Here is a 6,799-nt window from a genome sequence, read left to right as displayed (position 1 = left end):
GGTGGTAGTGGCGGGGGCAGCGGTTCCTCAGGCAGCACCGGGGGTGCCTCCGCGACGGTGGCGTTCATGGATATCAAGTCCGCAGCGAAGGCCCACGCGACTGAACATACCTTGGACGAACGAGCCCTTACCACACAATACTACGAACCACAACATCTTCAGCACAGGTTTCCCTCGCACGGGTAAGTTTCATTCATGCTTATATAATTTAAAATTAAAATTTGGAAAAATTTTTTATTGAGTAGTAATAAGTAATATTTGAGGAAAGTAAAATATTTAATTATAAGAAATCAAATTTGCTATCCTCGTCCCTTTTAAATAATTACTTTTTTTAATGAACTGTAGTACGTATGTTATGCAATATCTAAATCAACATAATTATTAATTTGGATCGTATTCTATTATGTTCCTCATTTGCATAATAAAAAGTACACATTTTATATCTAAAGTCGTTTATATCTAAAAGTCTAAGTTTGCTTTTTTACACGAATTTGCAAAAATTTCAAAGTTAAAACAGTTGAATATTTTGGTCCCTAAAGTGATACGTATAAATGTTGATTTTTGCGATGAGTCACGTCGCAAGAATTAATTGAATTGCACGTCACAGGAAGCAGGTAAAACGACATTTCAATGTTGTTACGGACCAACGGCTGTTCCATTATCTCTTTTTCCTAACAAAATTCACGTACAATCTGCGTATATTCATTACGATTCTCTGTCCATTCTAATCTCCCACCGCATCCCTTCATTTTGCGACTGGTTACTATTGTTGGATTTATGCGTTGTTGCCATGTTCATTTATCAGTATGTACAATCATCGTTCATGTATTATATATACTTGTTTCATATAATATATCATATATTATATGAAAACATGCAATATACTGTATATATGGAGTAATAAAGTATTAAGTAGAAATTATTTTGATATATATATAACCTTAAAATATTAATATTTTAAGATTAAATATATAATTACCGCAATAATTTATTTTTCATCGTTATAGATACATTTAAAAATGTATATGATAACAAAAATAATTATGATTCTATATAGATATTGTCGTCTGAACCTTAACCTCTTATAATGTTATGGTCAAGGTTAACATATCACATTGTATTTCATAATACTTATTCGTTTTAACTTGAATAATGTATTTAAAAAATTCTACAATTCAAAAAATGAACATATTTAAACTTATTTGTTTTCAAATTTTTTTTATCTCTGATGATAATTCAATTTTAAATCACTAAAGATAATTTTAAACTATGAAATAATATTCTTAATAAAACTTTGATAATAATTAATGCTTCTTAAAAGTTTTGAATAAAATTTATGAAATATGCTTATTAAAATAGATAAGTGTTGTTAATAGATGTCTATAGTTACTTAAGAAATTTAATTCCCTAAATTCATGCATTTTCTAATATAAAACATGCTTACCAATATTTCCTCGTATCACAAAGCGGAATAAATCGGATTATTAATTTAATAAAATATTCCACTCTCATACACGTTTTGAATAGTTTCGAACAAAATTGAAACAAGTTGTTTAGACATGCACTCACACTCAAAAAAAAAAAAAAAAAAAAAAAAAAAAAAAAAAAGAAATACGATAAAGTTTATCTTTGAGTTCGAATTATTTGTTTATTAATGAGTTTTAGAAATCAGTAGAATACTTGAAACGACTTTGCCTTTCCGTATACACGTAATACGTGTACATTCTATATTCATCTTTGAATTACGCAATAAACTCGTTCGAATAATTTTCTGACAAGAAAAGAGTAATTTATCGATGTCCATAGCCATAACCTAATTAACGCTTCGGTATAATAGCAATGAAGCCGTATTTTCTGCTTATTTTTCAGAATAGCCGATTGTATTCATGTTTCTCAGCGAGAACGCCGTACAATGTAACGTATAATACAATTATAAACCGATAACGGTCGTCACGAGGCACAGTCGCGCGTCATGAAATATCATGTTCGTGGAAATAAACCAACCGATAATCGATCGATGGAGTCCAGTTATCGTATTATTGTTCGCTAGCACATTGACGCGTTTCGATCGTAATCCATATTCACGATCGTACCACTCGTCAAAACGTTTTTGCCACGCACTTGTTTTACCAGGCCACGTGATATATACGACGTGTCCCAGCTATTCCGGTCTCCGTACGCGTTCAAGCTCTCGAAGAATCACCTTGTTACGTACACCAATTACGAGAAAGAGATCTCGTTATGTATTTTCCTCATTGCTTGTCCATGAAAAAAGATGTAGAGCTTTTTATTATATTTCTAGTTGCATTTTCTATCAAATTTTCATATTCTCTTTTATAGAAGTTCTCAAAATATAGGCAAAATGTGTTCTACCAGCATTCATCGCATACCTTATCCGCGCACACGATAGCGTCGCGTTTCTACGAAAAGTCAGGTGACCGTGACGACGTGGTCGGTTGCGATGTTGCCACGTCCGAGGAACTGTGCGCGCGCATCAGTACACGAACGGCTGTGAACCGAGACGGAGGGGAGACTGCTTTGTCTTTCAGTAACGTAATAGGAAGACTATGAACCCGATGCTTCGAAGCACTAGTAAATAGTTTTGAAAATAAAAATTTATATTTTATTAAAGTGTTATTTATTATATGACTATATTGATAATTTAAAATGTTTCTATAGAAAAAGTTTGATAATATTATTTTAAGATAGATATTTAAAAGAAAAAAGTTATAATGAATCACACACATGAAATGATAGTATTTTCCTTTGTTTATGAAATAGATGTTTAATTAGACGATTTATTGTGGCAATTATCGAATAAATAAAGGTATTTGTAATATTGCTTGACTATGACATCATTGTTTAAGGTCTACGAATTGATAACAAAGTTTACGATTTACATATGAGTCATTCATATGGATAGACTTATAAGTATAATAAATATAATTTCTTTTTAGTTCGTTTTTAATGAGACAATCGTTACATAGATTTAAAATTTCATCAATTAAGTCGCTGAATATGATGTTATTTCCAATATTTTATTTTTGTAAATCATACATATGATTTGATGATTTGTAAATTCAATAGTAATCATCGTAAAATGGCTATTGAAGGAGAACTGTCTTCCATTATCAATGTGCACACACACAAATACATTAATATAACCCTGAAAATAACTTATCGGCAGCCATACACAACACGTGCAATTTCTATTTTGTAACAAACTTAAACACTAGAGATTCTAAGAAATCCAACGCGTCGTTAATCATAACAAAACCATGTTGCGTTTAATTTTCCGTGAATAAATTGATGTACAAAAATCTTGATATATGAAGTTGACTAAAAATAACGTAGATTAATAATTGATTTATTATACGTTTCAAAGAATTTATCTATTGGTTTTATATTAGGCATATAGACACTTAATAGAGCGTCTACGAACGAAAATTACCGTGTACAAATTTTTTCACGCGTTTTATCTACGATAAGCTTCGTTCAAATCGATATCAGTAACATTATCACGTTTAGCATGGGCGTTAATCGTAATAACTTAATGATGATGCAAGACTTGCCTTCTTTTCTCTCTCCCTTTTTTTTTTTATCCAAAACTGTTCGAGCACGAACTCTTAAATAAAGAGGTCGAATCGATAAACCGATGTGATTCGTTCGCAAAAATGAACTTTTTCGAAGACGTGTGTTTTCTCTGCGCAATCCACATTGACGAATTTGATACCGTATATCGTTCTGTCCTTCATACGATAATTTTTGCTTGCTCATAGATGTTTTTCCGAGCTAATCACATACTTCTTCCCTCCATATTTTTTTTATTCTCGTGTTAGTAAATTAAATAATATTGCGTTTCCCAGACAACAAAGACTTATCATGTCGATCTCGAAAACGCCATCAATATATTTACTCAGTATATCTTTACTTTACTTTATGATAGAATAAATAAAAAAAAATCATAAAATTTAAACAAAATTCTCACAACAATTCATATAAAAAAATTTCATAATAAATAATTAATATATATTATAATTTTAGACATAGACATAAATTTTGTAAAGATTGTAAAGAAATTATTTATTTATTAATACAGATTAGATAAATGCAAAATTTGATCATCTTGCTAGCTCGAGTATAGTGTTAAATGTTACATACATGTGTTGAATTTATGTTTATTATGTGTCATAAAAATTTGCCACTTAGACAAATGAAATTATAAATACAATATAACAATTAAATAATTGTTGTTAATTTATCTTATCTTTAGTCTTCGTAAGTAGCTATTAGAAAATTGTTGTTTGTTAAAACAGACACGCAGATTATGGCATTTTTTTTTAAATCCATTTTGATCGACCTCTTGAAATTTTTACGCAATTCACGTTGAATCTGAATATGTAGGCTGGTTGCATTAATTATTAATGTATTAATTTCGATTCTGAAATTAAATATGATTGAATCAGCATTATTTATCAAGGATAAAAGAATTTTATTTCATTTTTTTGCATTTTTTCCTTCTTAATTCCAAACTCTTATTAATTTTATGTAAATTTTAATGTTATATAAATTTTCAATTAAAAATTAATGATTTATCGACGGATATTGTTATAGTAGTTTCAATCTATGAAATTAAATTGTTTTACATCACAAGAAAGAGAAAAATTTGTGATAAAAATTGTGAAAAAAGGCATTGATAAAATAATTTTAGCTCGATATATTTTAATTTTTAATGTCATAAAATTTTTTTTTGGTATTTATTTTATCAGATTATAATTTCGATTTTACAATTTCACTATAGTATTGTCACATTGATTTTATAAAAAATTTTGTAAACGATATTTAGATTATTCTATATAGAATAGGCATTCAGTGTATTTTCGTGAACAATTTCTATTGTAATAAATTGATTACATATCGCTATTGCAATGATAATATTGATTGAAAAAAAATTATAAATATACATATAATATTATAAATTTAATCTTAGATACAATCTAAGATATAATAAGATAAAATATTAAAATGTGAACATTTTTAATGTAAAATAATGCTTTTTATTATAATTATTATTTAAATACATAAATATATTTTAACTTTCAAGTAGGTAACTAGACTTTTTTTGCAGTAGACAATTTGGATTTTTTATTTTCAAGTCTTATTGTTGTCAATTTCTTATTGTTTTGAAAAAAATCTTGTTTTGAACAAATTCTGAAATACTTACGAAAGTTTATAATATAATTTATTTAAATCTTTACTTTTGTTTTGAAAAAAATGGAATTCGGACATTGCCTACATATGGTAAAGAAGATATGTAGTCTCACATTTATAACACAAAATATAAAGCACGACATTTGTAAAACAAACAAATCATAATCCATCATTCTTATTTGAAAATAATAGGAATTCAGTTGAATTTCGTTTATAGCATAAACGAGTATCTCATAAGCGAAAGAGGGGCTCTCATATTCGATCGAATGATTTCGGTAAAAAAAAAAAAAAGAATAATGAAAAAAAGAAGGATAGAGAGGAGGAAAAGAAAAAGGGTGTCGGCTGTCGGTTAACGGAAAATTTCACTGTACATCGATAGAGGCTCGCATGGCAACGTCCTGGTTCCTCTCGTAGTCGCGAGCAAAACAAGATCGTTGGAGAAACGAGAAACGGCCACGCGTAATGCAGTCTTTAAAGAGATTCAGGTCGAAGTTTCTCGCGAAGGTGGGAGATAAGCGCACCGGTGACCGTATGGTAACGGAATGAACGTGAGGAGGCGTTGGGAGAAAGGCCGCTGATTCTTCGCCACGATTATGCTTCGTGCATGTCGTTAAACGTATCTCGAACGCCATACAATGGCCCGTTTATGTGCATGTGCACACACATACATACGCATCCGGCCACGAACGGTAAAATACACGGGCGAACTTCAACATAGTCACTGTGATAACGAGCCACGTTTTTGAACTTTGATCCCAATGAATATGACCGGGGTCGATAAAGATGTAGGAAGAATGGTGGTACATTTAAAGCCCCGGGAAATGTTGTTAATTTTTCATAGGAAGTTCTTGAAATGTAGTATAAGTCGTTTCTAATTTCCTCGATGAACTTTCCCGTGGACTCCTGGAATGTTATTAAATTGTTCCTATGGTATAGTACGTTTCATTCGATTCTCCGTCGGTAAATGATAAATTTACTAATATAATTAATTTATAATGGATAAAATATAAAAATAATTGCGAATTTTTCTTGAAACATGATATCATTTCTAATTTTTTCAATCAATTTTTCATTTTCGTGCATATTTGCGAAATATTATTAAATTGTTTCTATATATATATATATAGTACGTTTCATTCGGATCTCTGTCGGTAAATGATATGATTTTCTAATATAAATAAGATATAAAAATTGCGAGTTTTTCATAGGAAATTCTCTTTTTTTTAGAGAAACTGGTATAAATCATTTTTAATCTTTTAATGAATTTTTTTAATGAACTTTATGGATCCGTGAAATTGTTCCTATAATACGTTTCATTCCCGTCTCTGTCGGTAAATGATGATAGATTTATTGAAATACGATATATAAGAGTACAAGAATATTCTACGATTTATATTTAAATAAAATATATTTTTAATAAAAAAAAATAGGATAAATTCTTCATTTTTCTTCTTTTAATATTGATTATTTTATTATCGATGTAATATCGAAATTTTGTCTCATTTTTCATTAAAAAGTCACGATTTGTTGTTAAGAAGTGCATAAAAGAAATCGCAATTTTAATCGATACTTCATTACCGATCGAAAC

This window comes from Apis dorsata, unplaced genomic scaffold (assembly GCF_000469605.1).
Source record: "Apis dorsata unplaced genomic scaffold, Apis dorsata 1.3 scaffold_170, whole genome shotgun sequence".
NCBI lineage: Eukaryota > Metazoa > Arthropoda > Insecta > Hymenoptera > Apidae > Apis > Apis dorsata.
This window is presented reverse-complemented; position numbering follows the sequence as displayed.